Genomic DNA, 24,009 nt, shown 5'->3' on the forward strand with positions numbered 1-24,009 from the left:
TCTGCTCTCAAAAGTGAAAGATTTGAAAGACTCTTGATGCAACAAGCATTTCCCACTCTTTGTCCTGGGGGTGAGAGGGCTGCTTTCTGCCTTTAACACCCTCAATTTTGGAGTGGCTGGCTCCACCACTGAGAATGAGGGCCTCATCCTGGTCGGAAACGGGCAGAGGTCTGCGCCCTGCGAATGCTCCCAAACGCGACCACAGCCCTTACAGGCACAGCCCTATGTCCGGTGCAGCCTCTATTGTGCAGCCACCCAGGTAGCTTAGGGTTAGGATATGTGCTCTTCAACATAAGCCTGGCCAACCAGGCCCTGGAGAGTGTCACAGCATGCTCTGTAATCCCCTAGTGTTGGTGGCCTTGGTGACGATGATCTTGCTGGAATACTGATGCCTTTTTTCCTCCCAGAAGCCCCAGAAGCCTAGTGAAATGAAGGGGTGTGCCCCTCTCACTGGCCTCTGCTTACCCTCTGGCTAACTGAAATGAGTTCTGGGCTTTCCATGCAAATGTATCCATTCGGGAGAGAGCTAGGAATAGGAAGGCTCTTTCTGCAGGCTCGGTGGGGAAGAGTCAGAGAGCTACATGCCTGAGGCATCTTTCTTCCTCCTTCGCTCATTGTGTTCCCTAACGTCTTACTCTCTGCCAGGCCAGGCCCTGTTTCCTTTACTGCCAACCCTCCTAACCCCTCGTCTTCCACCTACTTCCCGCTCTATTATGCCTTCTCCTTTTTTGCTCTCTTCTATGGCCCTTTGAAAAGGAATGCAGGCCTAGCTAAGCCTCATGAAGGAAATCTACCAACAAAAGATGCATTCCTCACTTATGGGAGGTGCTGTGAGACGAGCAGAGCAAGAAGGGCTGAAGGGGTGATTGGGTTGTTGAGTCAGGAAGCACCAGAGGTGTAGCCAGGATTGTCTAGCAAATGGGGCCTGATGCTAATGTAGTTGGGCCCACTGCACTGAGAAAATTATCTGTAAATACCCACACAGCGCTGCTGAGGTTACACTTTTCCCCTCGTTTTTTCCAGTCAGTTGGGGCCAGAGAAACAAGCTTTTCTATGGCCGTTACCAAGGCCAGAGTGCAGAAAACAAAGGCACAATTGTTAGTATGAATGCAGGTATTGAAGGGGCATTAGCTGTTGGCTGATTGCACAGGGCAATTCATAGCCATTTAAAAATAAATAAATAAAGGTTTTAAAAAAATAAAAACATGCCCTTTTAAAACAAAATAAAAAAAACACCCTGCAGATTCCAGACATTGGATTCGAACGGCTGTGCTTCTGAAAGTTGCTTTTGGGCGAATATATCTTTCTTCTGCATGCCCCTGTGAGCATATCCATTTGCATTGTGAAACATGTTCACTGAAGAAAATGGGGATAGAACATCTGGCCCCCCAGCTCCACCAAATACCAGCTAACTGCAGTGGCCTAGAGGTTAAGTGCTTGCGTTACAGCGCTGGGGGGCCTGGGTTCGAGTCCTGCTTTCGGCACTTAAACGGGATAGTGGGGTAATCTCCTTGTACAGTTGCTGTGGAACATAGCAGAGAAGTGGGACTGAGGGAGTGCAGGCTAAAGGAGGAGGTAGGGCAGGCAAAAGGGAGAGGGAGGGTGGATGCAGGGGTCCCTGTGGAGAGGAGGCGGGGTCGCCCTAGAAGGGCATGGCGTAGGTTCCTCGGTGAAGGAAGGGAGGAAGAAAGCATAGAGGAGGCCAGGAAGTGCAGGGTACAAAGGAGGTTAGGCTAAAGGGTTGTGCCGGATGAGGAAAAAAATGTCAGCCCATTGTGGGGTCCATTCCATCCTCCTCGCACCCTTTTTTCCCCCTCCTCAATGGCCCCTTTCACCACATTAGGACCCTCCTTTTTACACACTCCCCCCCCCTCCACTATTCAGGGCCCTATTACCCCCCTCACACTACCCCGGGGCCCACTTTATCCTGCATCCCCATGCTTCTCTCCTCCTACCCCCCCAGCCCCTTCCTCTTCTCCACAGAGACCCCTTCATCCAGCCCTACCTTCCCTTTATTTACTCTGCACTTCCTCTCCCCCACCTCCACAGTCCTGCCTCTCTGCTTTCTTCCACCCTCCCTAACTCATTACATAACCACTGAACCTTTTAGAAGGACTGTAGGTCCCCCCCAACTACTCCGTTTCTGTGCCGAAAGCAGTACTCGAACCCATGCCCCCAGCGCTGTAATGCAAGCACTTAACCTCTAGGCCACTGCAGTTAGCTGGTGTTTGGTGGAGCAGGGGGCCAGATGTTCTATCCTCCTTGGCTCCAGTGAACATGTTTCACAATTGAAATGGGTATGCTGGGGGGAAGGGGGGGCATGCAGAAGAAAGATATATACGCCCAAAAGCTACCCTCAGGAGCACAGCCACCAGTGGCTCAAGTGGTAAGTACTTGGTCTTGGCATGCTGGAGACCTGAGTTCTAATCCAATGTCCTCAGTCTCCTGGGCATGTTTCTTTAAATTTAAAAAAATATATTTTTTAATTGAAAATGGGTATGCATTGCCCTGAGCGGTCAGCCAACAGCTAATGCCCCTTCAATACCTGCATCCCTACTAGCAGTTGTGCCTTTGTTTTCTGCACTCTGGCCTAGGTAACGCCCATACAAAAGTTTGTCTCTCTGGCCCCAATTGACTGGAAAAAAACGAGGGGAAAAGGTGTTTTCTACGGGTCATGGTTGATACAATAATTGCCCTGGGACTCAAACAGGACACTTTCTCGAGGTGCTGCGGGGTGACCACCAGCCCCTGCATAGCGAGCAAACCTGTATCAGCACCTCACCAGCAACTGAATGTGTCGCCTGCAGGCTACACATAGGAGGGTGCAGTAGGTGCATTAACACATTGGGCTGTCGACCCTCCTTCCTCTGAGAGCAGGAAACTGAATTTCCATGTTGCCTTCCTTTGGCATATTATATCTATCTTTCAACCCAATTCAGAGGATGTTTTGCCTCACGGAGAGATGATAATCATAGTGAGGTGTCAGCCACTAATAGCTAAGCAGGTCAGTTAAATCTTTGACTTTGTCATTGGGGTGTACTGATATGCGCTGGGCAGTCTTCTGGCCCGTGCTACTGTATGCATTCTTATTGCTGCTTGTTCATGATTCCTAAATGTAAACACTCTGCTCTCAAAAGTGAAAGATTTGAAAGACTCTTGATGCAACAAGCATTTCCCACTCTTTGTCCTGGGGGTGAGAGGGCTGCTTTCTGCCTTTAACACCCTCAATTTTGGAGTGGCTGGCTCCACCACTGAGAATGAGGGCCTCATCCTGGTCGGAAACGGGCAGAGGTCTGCGCCCTGCGAATGCTCCCAAACGCGACCACAGCCCTTACGGGCACAGCCCTATGTCCGGTGCAGCCTCTATTGTGCAGCCACCCAGGTAGCTTAGGGTTAGGATATGTGCTCTTCAACATAAGCCTGGCCAACCAGGCCCTGGAGAGTGTCACAGCATGCTCTGTAATCCCCTAGTGTTGGTGGCCTTGGTGACGATGATCTTGCTGGAATACTGATGCCTTTTTTCCTCCCAGAAGCCCCAGAAGCCTAGTGAAATGAAGGGGTGTGCCCCTCTCACTGGCCTCTGTTTACCCTCTGGCTAACTGAAATGAGTTCTGGGCTTTCCATGCAAATGTATCCATTCGGGAGAGAGCTAGGAAGAGGAAGGCTCTTTCTGCAGGCTCGGTGGGGAAGAGTCAGAGAGCTACATGCCTGAGGCATCTTTCTTCCTCCTTCGCTCATTGTGTTCCCTAACGTCTTACTCTCTGCCAGGCCAGGCCCTGTTTCCTTTACTGCCAACCCTCCTAACCCCTCGTCTTCCACCTACTTCCCGCTCTATTATGCCTTCTCCTTTTTTGCTCTCTTCTATGGCCCTTTGAAAAGGAATGCAGGCCTAGCTAAGCCTCATGAAGGAAATCTACCAACAAAAGATGCATTCCTCACTAATGGGAGGTGCTGTGAGACGAGCAGAGCATGAAGGGCTGAAGGGGTGATTGGGTTGTTGAGTCAGGAAGCACCAGAGGTGTAGCCAGGATTGTCTAGCAAATGGGGCCTGATGCTAATGTAGTTGGGCCCACTGCACTGAGAAAATTATCTGTAAATACCCACACAGCGCTGCTGAGGTTACACTTTTCCCCTCGTTTTTTCCAGTCAGTTGGGGCCAGAGAAACAAGCTTTTCTATGGCCGTTACCAAGGCCAGAGTGCAGAAAACAAAGGCACAATTGTTAGTATGAATGCAGGTATTGAAGGGGCATTAGCTGTTGGCTGATTGCACAGGGCAATTCATAGCCATTTAAAAATAAATAAATAAAGGTTTTAAAAAAATAAAAAACATGCCCTTTTAAAACAAAATAAAAAAAACACCCTGCAGATTCCAGACATAGGATTCGAACGGCTGTGCTTCTGAAAGTTGCTTTTGGGCGAATATATCTTTCTTCTGCATGCCCCTGTGAGCATATCCATTTGCATTGTGAAACATGTTCACTGAAGAAAATGGGGATAGAACATCTGGCCCCCCAGCTCCACCAAATACCAGCTAACTGCAGTGGCCTAGAGGTTAAGTGCTTGCGTTACAGCGCTGGGGGGCCTGGGTTCGAGTCCTGCTTTCGGCACTTAAACGGGATAGTGGGGTAATCTCCTTGTACAGTTGCTGTGGAACATAGCAGAGAAGTGGGACTGAGGGAGTGCAGGCTAAAGGAGGAGGTAGGGCAGGCAAAAGGGAGAGGGAGGGTGGATGCAGGGGTCCCTGTGGAGAGGAGGCGGGGTCGCCCTAGAAGGGCATGGCGTAGGTTCCTTGGTGAAGGAAGGGAGGAAGAAAGCATAGAGGAGGCCAGGAAAAGTGCAGGGTACAAAGGAGGTTAGGCTAAAGGGTTGTGCCGGATGAGAAAAAAAATGTCAGCCCATTGTGGGGTCCATTCCATCCTCCTCGCACCCTTTTTTCCCCCTCCTCAATGGCCCCTTTCACCACATTAGGACCCTCCTTTTTACACACTCCCCCCCCTCCACTATTCAGGGCCCTATTACCCCCCTCACACTACCCCGGGGCCCACTTTATCCTGCATCCCCATGCTTCTCTCCTCCTACCCCCCCAGCCCCTTCCTCTTCTCCACAGAGACCCCTTCATCCAGCCCTACCTTCCCTTTATTTACTCTGCACTTCCTCTCCCCCACCTCCACAGTCCTGCCTCTCTGCTTTCTTCCACCCTCCCTAACTCATTACATAACCACTGAACCTTTTAGAAGGACTGTAGGTCCCCCCCAACTACTCCGTTTCTGTGCCGAAAGCAGTACTCGAACCCATGCCCACAGCGCTGTAATGCAAGCACTTAACCTCTAGGCCACTGCAGTTAGCTGGTGTTTGGTGGAGCAGGGGGGCCAGATGTTCTATCCTCCTTGGCTCCAGTGAACATGTTTCACAATTGAAATGGGTATGCTGGGGGGAAGGGGGGGCATGCAGAAGAAAGATATATACGCCCAAAAGCTACCCTCAGGAGCACAGCCACCAGTGGCTCAAGTGGTAAGTACTTGGTCTTGGCATGCTGGAGACCTGAGTTCTAATCCAATGTCCTCAGTCTCCTGGGCATGTTTCTTTAAATTTAAAAAAATATATTTTTTAATTGAAAATGGGTATGCATTGCCCTGAGCGGTCAGCCAACAGCTAATGCCCCTTCAATACCTGCATCCCTACTAGCAGTTGTGCCTTTGTTTTCTGCACTCTGGCCTAGGTAACGCCCATACAAAAGTTTGTCTCTCTGGCCCCAATTGACTGGAAAAAAACGAGGGGAAAAGGTGTTTTCTACGGGTCATGGTTGATACAATAATTGCCCTGGGACTCAAACAGGACACTTTCTCGAGGTGCTGCGGGGTGACCACCAGCCCCTGCATAGCGAGCAAACCTGTATCAGCACCTCACCAGCAACTGAATGTGTCGCCTGCAGGCTACACATAGGAGGGTGCAGTAGGTGCATTAACACATTGGGCTGTCGACCCTCCTTCCTCTGAGAGCAGGAAACTGAATTTCCATGTTGCCTTCCTTTGGCATATTATATCTATCTTTCAACCCAATTCAGAGGATGTTTTGCCTCACGGAGAGATGATAATCATAGTGAGGTGTCAGCCACTAATAGCTAAGCAGGTCAGTTAAATCTTTGACTTTGTCATTGGGGTGTACTGATATGCGCTGGGCAGTCTTCTGGCCCGTGCTACTGTATGCATTCTTATTGCTGCTTGTTCATGATTCCTAAATGTAAACACTCTGCTCTCAAAAGTGAAAGATTTGAAAGACTCTTGATGCAACAAGCATTTCCCACTCTTTGTCCTGGGGGTGAGAGGGCTGCTTTCTGCCTTTAACACCCTCAATTTTGGAGTGGCTGGCTCCACCACTGAGAATGAGGGCCTCATCCTGGTCGGAAACGGGCAGAGGTCTGCGCCCTGCGAATGCTCCCAAACGCGACCACAGCCCTTACAGGCACAGCCCTATGTCCGGTGCAGCCTCTATTGTGCAGCCACCCAGGTAGCTTAGGGTTAGGATATGTGCTCTTCAACATAAGCCTGGCCAACCAGGCCCTGGAGAGTGTCACAGCATGCTCTGTAATCCCCTAGTGTTGGTGGCCTTGGTGACGATGATCTTGCTGGAATACTGATGCCTTTTTTCCTCCCAGAAGCCCCAGAAGCCTAGTGAAATGAAGGGGTGTGCCCCTCTCACTGGCCTCTGCTTACCCTCTGGCTAACTGAAATGAGTTCTGGGCTTTCCATGCAAATGTATCCATTCGGGAGAGAGCTAGGAATAGGAAGGCTCTTTCTGCAGGCTCGGTGGGGAAGAGTCAGAGAGCTACATGCCTGAGGCATCTTTCTTCCTCCTTCGCTCATTGTGTTCCCTAACGTCTTACTCTCTGCCAGGCCAGGCCCTGTTTCCTTTACTGCCAACCCTCCTAACCCCTCGTCTTCCACCTACTTCCCGCTCTATTATGCCTTCTCCTTTTTTGCTCTCTTCTATGGCCCTTTGAAAAGGAATGCAGGCCTAGCTAAGCCTCATGAAGGAAATCTACCAACAAAAGATGCATTCCTCACTTATGGGAGGTGCTGTGAGACGAGCAGAGCAAGAAGGGCTGAAGGGGTGATTGGGTTGTTGAGTCAGGAAGCACCAGAGGTGTAGCCAGGATTGTCTAGCAAATGGGGCCTGATGCTAATGTAGTTGGGCCCACTGCACTGAGAAAATTATCTGTAAATACCCACACAGCGCTGCTGAGGTTACACTTTTCCCCTCGTTTTTTCCAGTCAGTTGGGGCCAGAGAAACAAGCTTTTCTATGGCCGTTACCAAGGCCAGAGTGCAGAAAACAAAGGCACAATTGTTAGTATGAATGCAGGTATTGAAGGGGCATTAGCTGTTGGCTGATTGCACAGGGCAATTCATAGCCATTTAAAAATAAATAAATAAAGGTTTTAAAAAAATAAAAACATGCCCTTTTAAAACAAAATAAAAAAAACACCCTGCAGATTCCAGACATTGGATTCGAACGGCTGTGCTTCTGAAAGTTGCTTTTGGGCGAATATATCTTTCTTCTGCATGCCCCTGTGAGCATATCCATTTGCATTGTGAAACATGTTCACTGAAGAAAATGGGGATAGAACATCTGGCCCCCCAGCTCCACCAAATACCAGCTAACTGCAGTGGCCTAGAGGTTAAGTGCTTGCGTTACAGCGCTGGGGGGCCTGGGTTCGAGTCCTGCTTTCGGCACTTAAACGGGATAGTGGGGTAATCTCCTTGTACAGTTGCTGTGGAACATAGCAGAGAAGTGGGACTGAGGGAGTGCAGGCTAAAGGAGGAGGTAGGGCAGGCAAAAGGGAGAGGGAGGGTGGATGCAGGGGTCCCTGTGGAGAGGAGGCGGGGTCGCCCTAGAAGGGCATGGCGTAGGTTCCTTGGTGAAGGAAGGGAGGAAGAAAGCATAGAGGAGGCCAGGAAGTGCAGGGTACAAAGGAGGTTAGGCTAAAGGGTTGTGCCGGATGAGGAAAAAAATGTCAGCCCATTGTGGGGTCCATTCCATCCTCCTCGCACCCTTTTTTCCCCCTCCTCAATGGCCCCTTTCACCACATTAGGACCCTCCTTTTTACACACTCCCCCCCTCCACTATTCAGGGCCCTATTACCCCCCCTCACACTACCCCGGGGCCCACTTTATCCTGCATCCCCATGCTTCTCTCCTCCTACCCCCCCAGCCCCTTCCTCTTCTCCACAGAGACCCCTTCATCCAGCCCTACCTTCCCTTTATTTACTCTGCACTTCCTCTCCCCCACCTCCACAGTCCTGCCTCTCTGCTTTCTTCCACCCTCCCTAACTCATTACATAACCACTGAACCTTTTAGAAGGACTGTAGGTCCCCCCCAACTACTCCGTTTCTGTGCCGAAAGCAGTACTCGAACCCATGCCCCCAGCGCTGTAATGCAAGCACTTAACCTCTAGGCCACTGCAGTTAGCTGGTGTTTGGTGGAGCAGGGGGCCAGATGTTCTATCCTCCTTGGCTCCAGTGAACATGTTTCACAATTGAAATGGGTATGCTGGGGGGAAGGGGGGGCATGCAGAAGAAAGATATATACGCCCAAAAGCTACCCTCAGGAGCACAGCCACCAGTGGCTCAAGTGGTAAGTACTTGGTCTTGGCATGCTGGAGACCTGAGTTCTAATCCAATGTCCTCAGTCTCCTGGGCATGTTTCTTTAAATTTAAAAAAATATATTTTTTAATTGAAAATGGGTATGCATTGCCCTGAGCGGTCAGCCAACAGCTAATGCCCCTTCAATACCTGCATCCCTACTAGCAGTTGTGCCTTTGTTTTCTGCACTCTGGCCTAGGTAACGCCCATACAAAAGTTTGTCTCTCTGGCCCCAATTGACTGGAAAAAAACGAGGGGAAAAGGTGTTTTCTACGGGTCATGGTTGATACAATAATTGCCCTGGGACTCAAACAGGACACTTTCTCGAGGTGCTGCGGGGTGACCACCAGCCCCTGCATAGCGAGCAAACCTGTATCAGCACCTCACCAGCAACTGAATGTGTCGCCTGCAGGCTACACATAGGAGGGTGCAGTAGGTGCATTAACACATTGGGCTGTCGACCCTCCTTCCTCTGAGAGCAGGAAACTGAATTTCCATGTTGCCTTCCTTTGGCATATTATATCTATCTTTCAACCCAATTCAGAGGATGTTTTGCCTCACGGAGAGATGATAATCATAGTGAGGTGTCAGCCACTAATAGCTAAGCAGGTCAGTTAAATCTTTGACTTTGTCATTGGGGTGTACTGATATGCGCTGGGCAGTCTTCTGGCCCGTGCTACTGTATGCATTCTTATTGCTGCTTGTTCATGATTCCTAAATGTAAACACTCTGCTCTCAAAAGTGAAAGATTTGAAAGACTCTTGATGCAACAAGCATTTCCCACTCTTTGTCCTGGGGGTGAGAGGGCTGCTTTCTGCCTTTAACACCCTCAATTTTGGAGTGGCTGGCTCCACCACTGAGAATGAGGGCCTCATCCTGGTCGGAAACGGGCAGAGGTCTGCGCCCTGCGTCCTCCACGCGTCCCTAACGCTCCCAAACGCGACCACAGCCCTTACGGGCACAGCCCTATGTCCGGTGCAGCCTCTATTGTGCAGCCACCCAGGTAGCTTAGGGTTAGGATATGTGCTCTTCAACATAAGCCTGGCCAACCAGGCCCTGGAGAGTGTCACAGCATGCTCTGTAATCCCCTAGTGTTGGTGGCCTTGGTGACGATGATCTTGCTGGAATACTGATGCCTTTTTTCCTCCCAGAAGCCCCAGAAGCCTAGTGAAATGAAGGGGTGTGCCCCTCTCACTGGCCTCTGTTTACCCTCTGGCTAACTGAAATGAGTTCTGGGCTTTCCATGCAAATGTATCCATTCGGGAGAGAGCTAGGAAGAGGAAGGCTCTTTCTGCAGGCTCGGTGGGGAAGAGTCAGAGAGCTACATGCCTGAGGCATCTTTCTTCCTCCTTCGCTCATTGTGTTCCCTAACGTCTTACTCTCTGCCAGGCCAGGCCCTGTTTCCTTTACTGCCAACCCTCCTAACCCCTCGTCTTCCACCTACTTCCCGCTCTATTATGCCTTCTCCTTTTTTGCTCTCTTCTATGGCCCTTTGAAAAGGAATGCAGGCCTAGCTAAGCCTCATGAAGGAAATCTACCAACAAAAGATGCATTCCTCACTTATGGGAGGTGCTGTGAGACGAGCAGAGCAAGAAGGGCTGAAGGGGTGATTGGGTTGTTGAGTCAGGAAGCACCAGAGGTGTAGCCAGGATTGTCTAGCAAATGGGGCCTGATGCTAATGTAGTTGGGCCCACTGCACTGAGAAAATTATCTGTAAATACCCACACAGCGCTGCTGAGGTTACACTTTTCCCCTCGTTTTTTCCAGTCAGTTGGGGCCAGAGAAACAAGCTTTTCTATGGCCGTTACAAAGGCCAGAGTGCAGAAAACAAAGGCACAATTGTTAGTATGAATGCAGGTATTGAAGGGGCATTAGCTGTTGGCTGATTGCACAGGGCAATTCATAGCCATTTAAAAATAAATAAATAAAGGTTTTAAAAAAATAAAAACATGCCCTTTTAAAACAAAATAAAAAAAACACCCTGCAGATTCCAGACATTGGATTCGAACGGCTGTGCTTCTGAAAGTTGCTTTTGGGCGAATATATCTTTCTTCTGCATGCCCCTGTGAGCATATCCATTTGCATTGTGAAACATGTTCACTGAAGAAAATGGGGATAGAACATCTGGCCCCCCAGCTCCACCAAATACCAGCTAACTGCAGTGGCCTAGAGGTTAAGTGCTTGCGTTACAGCGCTGGGGGGCCTGGGTTCGAGTCCTGCTTTCGGCACTTAAACGGGATAGTGGGGTAATCTCCTTGTACAGTTGCTGTGGAACATAGCAGAGAAGTGGGACTGAGGGAGTGCAGGCTAAAGGAGGAGGTAGGGCAGGCAAAAGGGAGAGGGAGGGTGGATGCAGGGGTCCCTGTGGAGAGGAGGCGGGGTCGCCCTAGAAGGGCATGGTGTAGGTTCCTTGGTGAAGGAAGGGAGGAAGAAAGCATAGAGGAGGCCAGGAAGTGCAGGGTACAAAGGAGGTTAGGCAGGGTTGTGCCGGATGAGGAAAAAAATGTCAGCCCATTGTGGGGTCCATTCCATCCTCCTCGCACCCTTTTTTCCCCCTCCTCAATGGCCCCTTTCACCACATTAGGACCCTCCTTTTTACACACTCCCCCCCCCTCCACTATTCAGGGCCCTATTACCCCCCTCACACTACCCCGGGGCCCACTTTATCCTGCATCCCCATGCTTCTCTCCTCCTACCCCCCCAGCCCCTTCCTCTTCTCCACAGAGACCCCTTCATCCAGCCCTACCTTCCCTTTATTTACTCTGCACTTCCTCTCCCCCACCTCCACAGTCCTGCCTCTCTGCTTTCTTCCACCCTCCCTAACTCATTACATAACCACTGAACCTTTTAGAAGGACTGTAGGTCCCCCCCAACTACTCCGTTTCTGTGCCGAAAGCAGTACTCGAACCCATGCCCCCAGCGCTGTAATGCAAGCACTTAACCTCTAGGCCACTGCAGTTAGCTGGTGTTTGGTGGAGCAGGGGGCCAGATGTTCTATCCTCCTTGGCTCCAGTGAACATGTTTCACAATTGAAATGGGTATGCTGGGGGGAAGGGGGGGCATGCAGAAGAAAGATATATACGCCCAAAAGCTACCCTCAGGAGCACAGCCACCAGTGGCTCAAGTGGTAAGTACTTGGTCTTGGCATGCTGGAGACCTGAGTTCTAATCCAATGTCCTCAGTCTCCTGGGCATGTTTCTTTAAATTTAAAAAAATATATTTTTTAATTGAAAATGGGTATGCATTGCCCTGAGCGGTCAGCCAACAGCTAATGCCCCTTCAATACCTGCATCCCTACTAGCAGTTGTGCCTTTGTTTTCTGCACTCTGGCCTAGGTAACGCCCATACAAAAGTTTGTCTCTCTGGCCCCAATTGACTGGAAAAAAACGAGGGGAAAAGGTGTTTTCTACGGGTCATGGTTGATACAATAATTGCCCTGGGACTCAAACAGGACACTTTCTCGAGGTGCTGCGGGGTGACCACCAGCCCCTGCATAGCGAGCAAACCTGTATCAGCACCTCACCAGCAACTGAATGTGTCGCCTGCAGGCTACACATAGGAGGGTGCAGTAGGTGCATTAACACATTGGGCTGTCGACCCTCCTTCCTCTGAGAGCAGGAAACTGAATTTCCATGTTGCCTTCCTTTGGCATATTATATCTATCTTTCAACCCAATTCAGAGGATGTTTTGCCTCACGGAGAGATGATAATCATAGTGAGGTGTCAGCCACTAATAGCTAAGCAGGTCAGTTAAATCTTTGACTTTGTCATTGGGGTGTACTGATATGCGCTGGGCAGTCTTCTGGCCCGTGCTACTGTATGCATTCTTATTGCTGCTTGTTCATGATTCCTAAATGTAAACACTCTGCTCTCAAAAGTGAAAGATTTGAAAGACTCTTGATGCAACAAGCATTTCCCACTCTTTGTCCTGGGGGTGAGAGGGCTGCTTTCTGCCTTTAACACCCTCAATTTTGGAGTGGCTGGCTCCACCACTGAGAATGAGGGCCTCATCCTGGTCGGAAACGGGCAGAGGTCTGCGCCCTGCGAATGCTCCCAAACGCGACCACAGCCCTTACGGGCACAGCCCTATGTCCGGTGCAGCCTCTATTGTGCAGCCACCCAGGTAGCTTAGGGTTAGGATATGTGCTCTTCAACATAAACCTGGCCAACCAGGCCCTGGAGAGTGTCACAGCATGCTCTGTAATCCCCTAGTGTTGGTGGCCTTGGTGACGATGATCTTGCTGGAATACTGATGCCTTTTTTCCTCCCAGAAGCCCCAGAAGCCTAGTGAAATGAAGGGGTGTGCCCCTCTCACTGGCCTCTGTTTACCCTCTGGCTAACTGAAATGAGTTCTGGGCTTTCCATGCAAATGTATCCATTCGGGAGAGAGCTAGGAATAGGAAGGCTCTTTCTGCAGGCTCGGTGGGGAAGAGTCAGAGAGCTACATGCCTGAGGCATCTTTCTTCCTCCTTCGCTCATTGTGTTCCCTAACGTCTTACTCTCTGCCAGGCCAGGCCCTGTTTCCTTTACTGCCAACCCTCCTAACCCCTCGTCTTCCACCTACTTCCCGCTCTATTATGCCTTCTCCTTTTTTGCTCTCTTCTATGGCCCTTTGAAAAGGAATGCAGGCCTAGCTAAGCCTCATGAAGGAAATCTACCAACAAAAGATGCATTCCTCACTTATGGGAGGTGCTGTGAGACGAGCAGAGCAAGAAGGGCTGAAGGGGTGATTGGGTTGTTGAGTCAGGAAGCACCAGAGGTGTAGCCAGGATTGTCTAGCAAATGGGGCCTGATGCTAATGTAGTTGGGCCCACTGCACTGAGAAAATTATCTGTAAATACCCACACAGCGCTGCTGAGGTTACACTTTTCCCCTCGTTTTTTCCAGTCAGTTGGGGCCAGAGAAACAAGCTTTTCTATGGCCGTTACCAAGGCCAGAGTGCAGAAAACAAAGGCACAATTGTTAGTATGAATGCAGGTATTGAAGGGGCATTAGCTGTTGGCTGATTGCACAGGGCAATTCATAGCCATTTAAAAATAAATAAATAAAGGTTTTAAAAAAATAAAAACATGCCCTTTTAAAACAAAATAAAAAAAACACCCTGCAGATTCCAGACATTGGATTCGAACGGCTGTGCTTCTGAAAGTTGCTTTTGGGCGAATATATCTTTCTTCTGCATGCCCCTGTGAGCATATCCATTTGCATTGTGAAACATGTTCACTGAAGAAAATGGGGATAGAACATCTGGCCCCCCAGCTCCACCAAACACCAGCTAACTGCAGTGGCCTAGAGGTTAAGTGCTTGCGTTACAGCGCTGGGGGGCCTGGGTTCGAGTCCTGCTTTCGGCACTTAAACGGGATAGTGGGGTAATCTCCTTGTACAGTTGCTGTGGAACATAGCAGAGAAGTGGGACTGAGGGAGTGCAGGCTAAAGGAGGAGGTAGGGCAGGCAAAAGGGAGAGGGAGGGTGGATGCAGGGGTCCCTGTGGAGAGGAGGCGGGGTCGCCCTAGAAGGGCATGGCGTAGGTTCCTTGGTGAAGGAAGGGAGGAAGAAAGCATAGAGGAGGCCAGGAAGTGCAGGGTACAAAGGAGGTTAGGCTAAAGGGTTGTGCCGGATGAGGAAAAAAATGTCAGCCCATTGTGGGGTCCATTCCATCCTCCTCGCACCCTTTTTTCCCCCTCCTCAATGGCCCCTTTCACCACATTAGGACCCTCCTTTTTACACACTCCCCCCCTCCACTATTCAGGGCCCTATTACCCCCCCTCACACTACCCCGGGGCCCACTTTATCCTGCATCCCCATGCTTCTCTCCTCCTACCCCCCCAGCCCCTTCCTCTTCTCCACAGAGACCCCTTCATCCAGCCCTACCTTCCCTTTATTTACTCTGCACTTCCTCTCCCCCACCTCCACAGTCCTGCCTCTCTGCTTTCTTCCACCCTCCCTAACTCATTACATAACCACTGAACCTTTTAGAAGGACTGTAGGTCCCCCCCAACTACTCCGTTTCTGTGCCGAAAGCAGTACTCGAACCCATGCCCCCAGCGCTGTAATGCAAGCACTTAACCTCTAGGCCACTGCAGTTAGCTGGTGTTTGGTGGAGCAGGGGGCCAGATGTTCTATCCTCCTTGGCTCCAGTGAACATGTTTCACAATTGAAATGGGTATGCTGGGGGGAAGGGGGGGCATGCAGAAGAAAGATATATACGCCCAAAAGCTACCCTCAGGAGCACAGCCACCAGTGGCTCAAGTGGTAAGTACTTGGTCTTGGCATGCTGGAGACCTGAGTTCTAATCCAATGTCCTCAGTCTCCTGGGCATGTTTCTTTAAATTTAAAAAAATATATTTTTTAATTGAAAATGGGTATGCATTGCCCTGAGCGGTCAGCCAACAGCTAATGCCCCTTCAATACCTGCATCCCTACTAGCAGTTGTGCCTTTGTTTTCTGCACTCTGGCCTAGGTAACGCCCATACAAAAGTTTGTCTCTCTGGCCCCAATTGACTGGAAAAAAACGAGGGGAAAAGGTGTTTTCTACGGGTCATGGTTGATACAATAATTGCCCTGGGACTCAAACAGGACACTTTCTCGAGGTGCTGCGGGGTGACCACCAGCCCCTGCATAGCGAGCAAACCTGTATCAGCACCTCACCAGCAACTGAATGTGTCGCCTGCAGGCTACACATAGGAGGGTGCAGTAGGTGCATTAACACATTGGGCTGTCGACCCTCCTTCCTCTGAGAGCAGGAAACTGAATTTCCATGTTGCCTTCCTTTGGCATATTATATCTATCTTTCAACCCAATTCAGAGGATGTTTTGCCTCACGGAGAGATGATAATCATAGTGAGGTGTCAGCCACTAATAGCTAAGCAGGTCAGTTAAATCTTTGACTTTGTCATTGGGGTGTACTGATATGCGCTGGGCAGTCTTCTGGCCCGTGCTACTGTATGCATTCTTATTGCTGCTTGTTCATGATTCCTAAATGTAAACACTCTGCTCTCAAAAGTGAAAGATTTGAAAGACTCTTGATGCAACAAGCATTTCCCACTCTTTGTCCTGGGGGTGAGAGGGCTGCTTTCTGCCTTTAACACCCTCAATTTTGGAGTGGCTGGCTCCACCACTGAGAATGAGGGCCTCATCCTGGTCGGAAACGGGCAGAGGTCTGCGCCCTCCGAATGCTCCCAAACGCGACCACAGCCCTTACGGGCACAGCCCTATGTCCGGTGCAGCCTCTATTGTGCAGCCACCCAGGTAGCTTAGGGTTAGGATATTGTTGGGGGTCTCTGGGCGCCCCCGCTGCGTGCCCGCGAGCCCCAGCATGCACAGATGGGACACCAACACGTCTGCACGCTTCGGGCTCCCCGGTCGCTCTCCCGCGGCCGGGAACGCCCCGTTTATTTAAGGCGCACGCGGCGACGTGCAACGTCACGCCGCCGCGTGCGTATCCCCTCACGGGGCAACGCCACACTCCTCCTTTTTCGGGGAGGAACAATAACAACAAAACACATCAAACATATTACTACCCACACTGGCATGTATAACTCACAAGCCCCAGGCCCCCATTTATTAACAGCCTCCCGGATCCCCTTCACTCCGGAGCCCAGTCAATCGGCCCCAGCACATAGTCTCCGAGGTAGGCAGGTCTCCCTCGCCCAGCCCTCTGGGGGTACCTCCCACATACCTCAGTCGCCGGACTCCCGGCCGCCCCGGTGTCTCGTGCTGGTGACCCCACGAATTCCCCCCGGGGGGTGTCTTCATCCGGGAGGACCGTCTCATCCGGGTCAGGCGGGAGTTCAGTCCGAGAGTCCCCCAGTTTCTTGAAGAAGCTCACGTTCCGGGTGACGGCCGACTTCCCATCCGAGGCCGTCACCATCGACCCCTTCACCGCCACTACGTCCAGCGGCTCGGGCTCATATGGAAGCGAGAGTTTCCCATGGGGATGCCGGTTCCTAATCAACACTTCGTCGCCCGGTTCCAGCCGCTGCGGACGAAGGCCCCTCCGTAGATTTTCCTGACTGGTCCTTGCCAGCCGCTCCGCTTCCACCCGTTGGTCGTCTATTACCCCGGGTACCTTCTCCTGCACCTCCGGGAGGAGACCTCGGGGGCACCTGCGGAACAGAGCCTCAGCCGGGGCCACCCCAGTTGAAGCATGTGGGGTAGTGCGGTACACTCTTAGGAACTGGTATAGCGCCCGCTGGAGAGGCTGACCTTGTCCCTGAGCTATCCGGAACGTCTTGTTTAATGTCCTCATCAGCCTCTCTGCGTCCCCGTTCGCGCGGGGCCACAACGGGGACACCTTCCGGTGGGCCACTCCGCAGCTCTCGAGGAATTCCGAGAACCTCGCGCTCTGGAATGGGGACCCATTGTCCGAGCACAGGGTCACAGGGAACCCATGGGTGGCAAAGATCTTCTCCACAGCGCCCACCACGTGCTCGAATGCCACCGACTCAACGAATTCCACCTCCGGGTATCGCGAGTACTCATCGACGATGGCTAGGAAATGAGTACCCACGGCCGTGGATCCGAAGTCCGCATGCACAACTTCCCATGGGCGGGTCCCCCGTGGCATTACCTCGATCTCAGGCTCCCGTTGTACTGGGGAAGCCGCCTGGCACCATACACAGGCCGCTACGAAGTTGTCCACCTTCTTCTCCAGCTCGGGGAACCACACCTTCAGCCTCAACCTCGCCTTCGTTTTGGCGGCCCCTTGGTGTCCCTGGTGCGCCAGGTTGATGACTTCGTGGACCTTGGAGCCCGGCACCACCAGGCGATCACCCCGCAGCAACAGACCCGACTCCGTGAAGGACAGTTCATCCCTCACCTTCCAGAGTTGCTCGAGGGTCACCTTGGCCTCCTGCGTGCGCCCGGCCACCAACTCCAGCACGGTCTTCCAGGACCCCGATTGCATCGAGCTTCGCAGGATGCGGAAGCATTCGTCATTGGCTGCTGCGGTCTCCAGTTCGGGGAGCGGCATCGCATTGGGGGTAGCACTCTCGACCACCATGCTCACGTGATCATCGGCCTCCTCAGCACACGACTCTTGGGCGGGCCCGTCCCTGCCCACCGGATGCCTGGACAGGTAGTCCGCCGCATTGTTGGCCCCTGGCCTGTAGATAAGGTTAACGCCATATTCTAGGAGGGCCAGCATCCATCGCTCGATCCTGGCTGGTGGTTTGGAGGAGGATCCGGCCATGATTGGGATCAGTGGTTTATGGTCTGTTACCACTGTCACAGGTCTCCCCAGCACATATAGCCGAAAATGCCGGCAGCCCCACAGAACCGCCAGGGCCTCTCGCTCAATCTGAGAGTACCTCTGCTCGGTTTCGGAGAGGGCCTTGCTCGCATAGGCCACGGGCTTCATTCCTCCGTCTCTGCCCACCTGGGTGAGGACCGCCCCAAGGCCAAACGGGCTGGCGTCCACAACAATCTCCGACTCCAAGGCAGGGTCAAAGAAAGCCACGGTGTCCTCCGCTGTTAGTGCACCTTTGATATCCTCGAATGCCGCCTGTTCTAGCGGGCCCCACTGCCAGATAGTGTCCTTTTTCGTCAGAGCCCTCAGAGGTTCCGACCTCGAGGCGAGATTCTTGATGAATCGCCCGCAGTACGTCACCATTCCGAGGAAGCTCCGCACCTCTGATGCGGACTCAGGGGGTCGTGCTGCCTTGATGTCTTGAACCTTCTTGGGGTCAGGAGACACCCCGCCCTCCTTGAAGATGAAACCAAAAAACTCAATGGTCGGGCGGAGGAACTCACACTTGTCCTTGTGGAGGGTGAGCCCCAGCGATTGCAGCCTCTCGAGAGTCCTGGCTAGGCGTTTCAGGTGGTCTGATTCAGTCCTCGCAAAAACCAGAATGTCGTCGCTAATGTTCAGGACGCCCTCCAGGTCTGCGAGAGCGCCTCGGATTAAGTTCTGAAACACCTCAGCTGCAGACGACACTCCAAAGCTCAGACGCTTGTACCTGTAGAGTCCCTTGTGGGTGGTGAAAGTCGTTATATAACGGGACTCTGGGTGGAGAACAACCTGGTGATACCCAGCCCGTAAGTCTAACTTCGAGAAGAAACGGGCCCCTTGCACTTCCGCAATGATGTCATCAATCGTCGGGGTCAGGTGTCGTTCTCTCCTGATAGCCTTGTTGGGCAACCGCATGTCCACACAGATTCGGACAGAGTCCGGTTGTTTAGGTTTCCTCGCCACGACAATGGGGGATACCCAGGGTGTGGGGCCCTCCACCTTTTCAATTACGTCCAGGTTCACCAGGTTATCGAGTTCCTTGTCCACCTGGTCCCTTAGATGGAATGGGATCCGCCTGTGCTTCAGGGCTATGGGCTGTACCGACTCGTCGATGTGGAGCCTCACGGGGTCGCCGTTCATCCTCCCGATCCCTTTGAAGATGTCAGCATACTTGTCGAGCAGGTCGTTGATGTCCTCCAAGTATACTGAATAGGCGAAGCTGACTATACCAAGGGCCTCCGCTGCCGCACAGCTGAGCAGGGTGTTGCTGCTCACCGGAGTCACATAGAAGCGGGCCCTGATCTTCGACCCGTCGTGTTCCACCTTGGCAACGAACACCCCATCGAGTGGCAAGGGCTCCCGCCCACCAAATGCGAAGATACGGGCCCTTGGTGTCGCCAGTCTCGGGGCTGGGTCGAGCGCAGCATAATGTCCTCTCGCCATGACATTTACAGAGGCTCCCGTGTCGACTAGCACAGGGACTGGCGAGCAGTTAACCTCCACGACACACCTCGGCTGTCTTCTGCTCCTTCCCTTGAGGACCTCCATGCTGGAGACGAAGAAGATGTTCTCCTCATCCTCCTCCTCCTCCACTTCTTCTTCCGCCGGGGCCTCCTCTGGTTCCACCTGTTCCACCTGAGCTACCCTCGGCGGGCGGTACTGCCGCGGGGCCCATAGACGGGGCTGCCCTCTCGGGATAAGTACAGGCAGAGTCGCCCTGCACACCCTCGAGAAGTGGTCAGGCACCCCACAGCGTCCACAAACTTTTCCTTTGGCCATGCACTCCGATGAGTGGGGAAGATCATATCCGCATTTCTGGCACGATTCTACCGGCTTCCCCGCTCTGTCTCTGGGAGGTATACCGGGTTTTCGCACCCCTCTGCCACCCCGCCAGATGGCGCACACCTCCTCCGGTTTCGCCGGGCGGGAGCCGGCCTCCATTTTGTTGGCTCGAGCCTCCGCCACCTCATGGCACCTCCCGAGCTCCAGAATCCTGGCCAGAGTGAGTCCGGGCTCTCTTAGGACTTGTCGCCTCAGCTTGCCTGACGAGCACGCCTGGATCAGCATGGTCCTTATCATGTCCTCCGCATCCCCCCACGCACACCCTTGTGACAGGCGGCGCAGGCGGCCATAGAAAGTGTCAAGCGTCTCCTCTTCCTTCTGTTTGGCCGACAGCATGACGAACCTTTCAAAGTCCACGTTGGCAAGGGGGATGAAATGCGCCAGGAGGGCTGCTTTGGCCTGATCATATGTGTTACCCGCTGGAGTCAAAGATTCAAAGATCTCCTGCACAGTCACCCCTGCGGAGTATAGCATTGTGGCCACCATGCTGTCGTCGTCCGTGACTTGGGCGGCCCGAAAGTACATGTCTAGCCTTGCGATCCATCTCCTCCATCGTGGCCCTAGACTGGATGGAGGGCCCGTAGCATCAAACTCCGGAATTGGCTGCAAGGCCGCTTGCGCCCTGGCTTGGGCCATGGCCAGGGGTGGTGGTTGGACTGGAGGGGGGGCTGCACCCACCGGTTGTACAGGCAGTCCAGACGTCGTCGAGCGTGGGATGTGCTGTGGGGGGTTCTGCTGGAACAGGTCTGTTAGATCTTCATCCTGCGACTCCTCCGAAGCCGTGGCAGTCGCACCCTCCAGGGCACCAGGATCACTCATAGGCGCAAGCGCACAGGCACCCTTGTTCCAATTCTAAGGGCCGCAACTTGCACCACTCCCCACACTGCCACCACCCACGTGATGATGAAAGGGTTTGAAGAGGGTCCTGAAGAGGATCCGTGAACAAAAGACTCCAAAAATTGAGCTATAAAAGGAATGGGCTGAGAAGGCCCAGCCACCTCAGTCCATCTTCCAGCTACAACACGACGTCACCGCCTGAAAATTCACCAAAATGACAAAATCTTGGCACGGGCCTGCAGGTTGTACTGCCTGCAGTCAGTTGATCCAAAAATTAGGTTTGGATGGTCTTCCTGCTCCAAACCGGAGCCGTTAGAAGACTCTCCACCTCGTGGGCAAGATGGCCGCCAGCCGCGTGTGGTCCGCGGCCTCGGCGTGATGCGAAACATCCACGGATGTTTCACTCGAAATGAAAAATTACTCCGGGATTGCGCTCACCGCCGGGCCCGGGCATCCGACACTCGTCGCCACTGTTGGGGGTCTCTGGGCGCCCCCGCTGCGTGCCCGCGAGCCCCAGCATGCACAGATGGGACACCAACACGTCTGCACGCTTCGGGCTCCCCGGTCGCTCTCCCGCGGCCGGGAACGCCCCGTTTATTTAAGGCGCACGCGGCGACGTGCAACGTCACGCCGCCGCGTGCGTATCCCCTCACGGGGCAACGCCACAGATATGTGCTCTTCAACATAAGCCTGGCCAACCAGGCCCTGGAGAGTGTCACAGCATGCTCTGTAATCCCCTAGTGTTGGTGGCCTTGGTGACGATGATCTTGCTGGAATACTGATGCCTTTTTTCCTCCCAGAAGCCCCAGAAGCCTAGTGAAATGAAGGGGTGTGCCCCTCTCACTGGCCTCTGTTTACCCTCTGGCTAACTGAAATGAGTTCTGGGCTTTCCATGCAAATGTATCCATTCGGGAGAGAGCTAGGAATAGGAAGGCTCTTTCTGCAGGCTCGGTGGGGAAGAGTCAGAGAGCTACATGCCTGAGGCATCTTTCTTCCTCCTTCGCTCATTGTGTTCCCTAACGTCTTACTCTCTGCCAGGCCAGGCCCTGTTTCCTTTACTGCCAACCCTCCTAACCCCTCGTCTTCCACCTACTTCCCGCTCTATTATGCCTTCTCCTTTTTTGCTCTCTTCTATGGCCCTTTGAAAAGGAATGCAGGCCTAGCTAAGCCTCATGAAGGAAATCTACCAACAAAAGATGCATTCCTCACTTATGGGAGGTGCTGTGAGACGAGCAGAGCAAGAAGGGCTGAAGGGGTGATTGGGTTGTTGAGTCAGGAAGCACCAGAGGTGTAGCCAGGATTGTCTAGCAAATGGGGCCTGATGCTAATGTAGTTGGGCCCACTGCACTGAGAAAATTATCTGTAAATACCCACACAGCGCTGCTGAGGTTACACTTTTCCCCTCGTTTTTTCCAGTCAGTTGGGGCCAGAGAAACAAGCTTTTCTATGGCCGTTACCAAGGCCAGAGTGCAGAAAACAAAGGCACAATTGTTAGTATGAATGCAGGTATTGAAGGGGCATTAGCTGTTGGCTGATTGCACAGGGCAATTCATAGCCATTTAAAAATAAATAAATAAAGGTTTTAAAAAAATAAAAACATGCCCTTTTAAAACAAAATAAAAAAAACACCCTGCAGATTCCAGACATTGGATTCGAACGGCTGTGCTTCTGAAAGTTGCTTTTGGGCGAATATATCTTTCTTCTGCATGCCCCTGTGAGCATATCCATTTGCATTGTGAAACATGTTCACTGAAGAAAATGGGGATAGAACATCTGGCCCCCCAGCTAGTGGCCTAGAGGTTAAGTGCTTGCGTTACAGCGCTGGTGGGGCCTGGGTTCGAGTCCTGCTTTCGGCACTTAAACGGGATAGTGGGGTAATCTCCTTGTACAGTTGCTGTGGAACATAGCAGAGAAGTGGGACTGAGGGAGTGCAGGCTAAAGGAGGAGGTAGGGCAGGCAAAAGGGAGAGGGAGGGTGGATGCAGGGGTCCCTGTGGAGAGGAGGCGGGGTCGCCCTAGAAGGGCATGGCGTAGGTTCCTTGGTGAAGGAAGGGAGGAAGAAAGCATAGAGGAGGCCAGGAAGTGCAGGGTACAAAGGAGGTTAGGCTAAAGGGTTGTGCCGGATGAGGAAAAAAATGTCAGCCCATTGTGGGGTCCATTCCATCCTCCTCGCACCCTTTTTTCCCCCTCCTCAATGGCCCCTTTCACCACATTAGGACCCTCCTTTTTACACACTCCCCCCCCCTCCACTATTCAGGGCCCTATTACCCCCCTCACACTACCCCGGGGCCCACTTTATCCTGCATCCCCATGCTTCTCTCCTCCTACCCCCCAGCCCCTTCCTCTTCTCCACAGAGACCCCTTCATCCAGCCCTACCTTCCCTTTATTTACTCTGCACTTCCTCTCCCCCACCTCCACAGTCCTGCCTCTCTGCTTTCTTCCACCCTCCCTAACTCATTACATAACCACTGAACCTTTTAGAAGGACTGTAGGTCCCCCCCAACTACTCCGTTTCTGTGCCGAAAGCAGTACTCGAACCCATGCCCCCAGCGCTGTAATGCAAGCACTTAACCTCTAGGCCACTGCAGTTAGCTGGTGTTTGGTGGAGCAGGGGGCCAGATGTTCTATCCTCCTTGGCTCCAGTGAACATGTTTCACAATTGAAATGGGTATGCTGGGGGGAAGGGGGGGCATGCAGAAGAAAGATATATACGCCCAAAAGCTACCCTCAGGAGCACAGCCACCAGTGGCTCAAGTGGTAAGTACTTGGTCTTGGCATGCTGGAGACCTGAGTTCTAATCCAATGTCCTCAGTCTCCTGGGCATGTTTCTTTAAATTTAAAAAAATATATTTTTTAATTGAAAATGGGTATGCATTGCCCTGAGCGGTCAGCCAACAGCTAATGCCCCTTCAATACCTGCATCCCTACTAGCAGTTGTGCCTTTGTTTTCTGCACTCTGGCCTAGGTAACGCCCATACAAAAGTTTGTCTCTCTGGCCCCAATTGACTGGAAAAAAACGAGGGGAAAAGGTGTTTTCTACGGGTCATGGTTGATACAATAATTGCCCTGGGACTCAAACAGGACACTTTCTCGAGGTGCTGCGGGGTGACCACCAGCCCCTGCATAGCGAGCAAACCTGTATCAGCACCTCACCAGCAACTGAATGTGTCGCCTGCAGGCTACACATAGGAGGGTGCAGTAGGTGCATTAACACATTGGGCTGTCGACCCTCCTTCCTCTGAGAGCAGGAAACTGAATTTCCATGTTGCCTTCCTTTGGCATATTATATCTATCTTTCAACCCAATTCAGAGGATGTTTTGCCTCACGGAGAGATGATAATCATAGTGAGGTGTCAGCCACTAATAGCTAAGCAGGTCAGTTAAATCTTTGACTTTGTCATTGGGGTGTACTGATATGCGCTGGGCAGTCTTCTGGCCCGTGCTACTGTATGCATTCTTAT

This window comes from Ambystoma mexicanum, chromosome 2q (assembly GCF_040938575.1).
Source record: "Ambystoma mexicanum isolate Mex_15411 chromosome 2q, UKY_AmexF1_1, whole genome shotgun sequence".
NCBI classification, from domain to species: Eukaryota; Metazoa; Chordata; class Amphibia; order Caudata; family Ambystomatidae; genus Ambystoma; species Ambystoma mexicanum.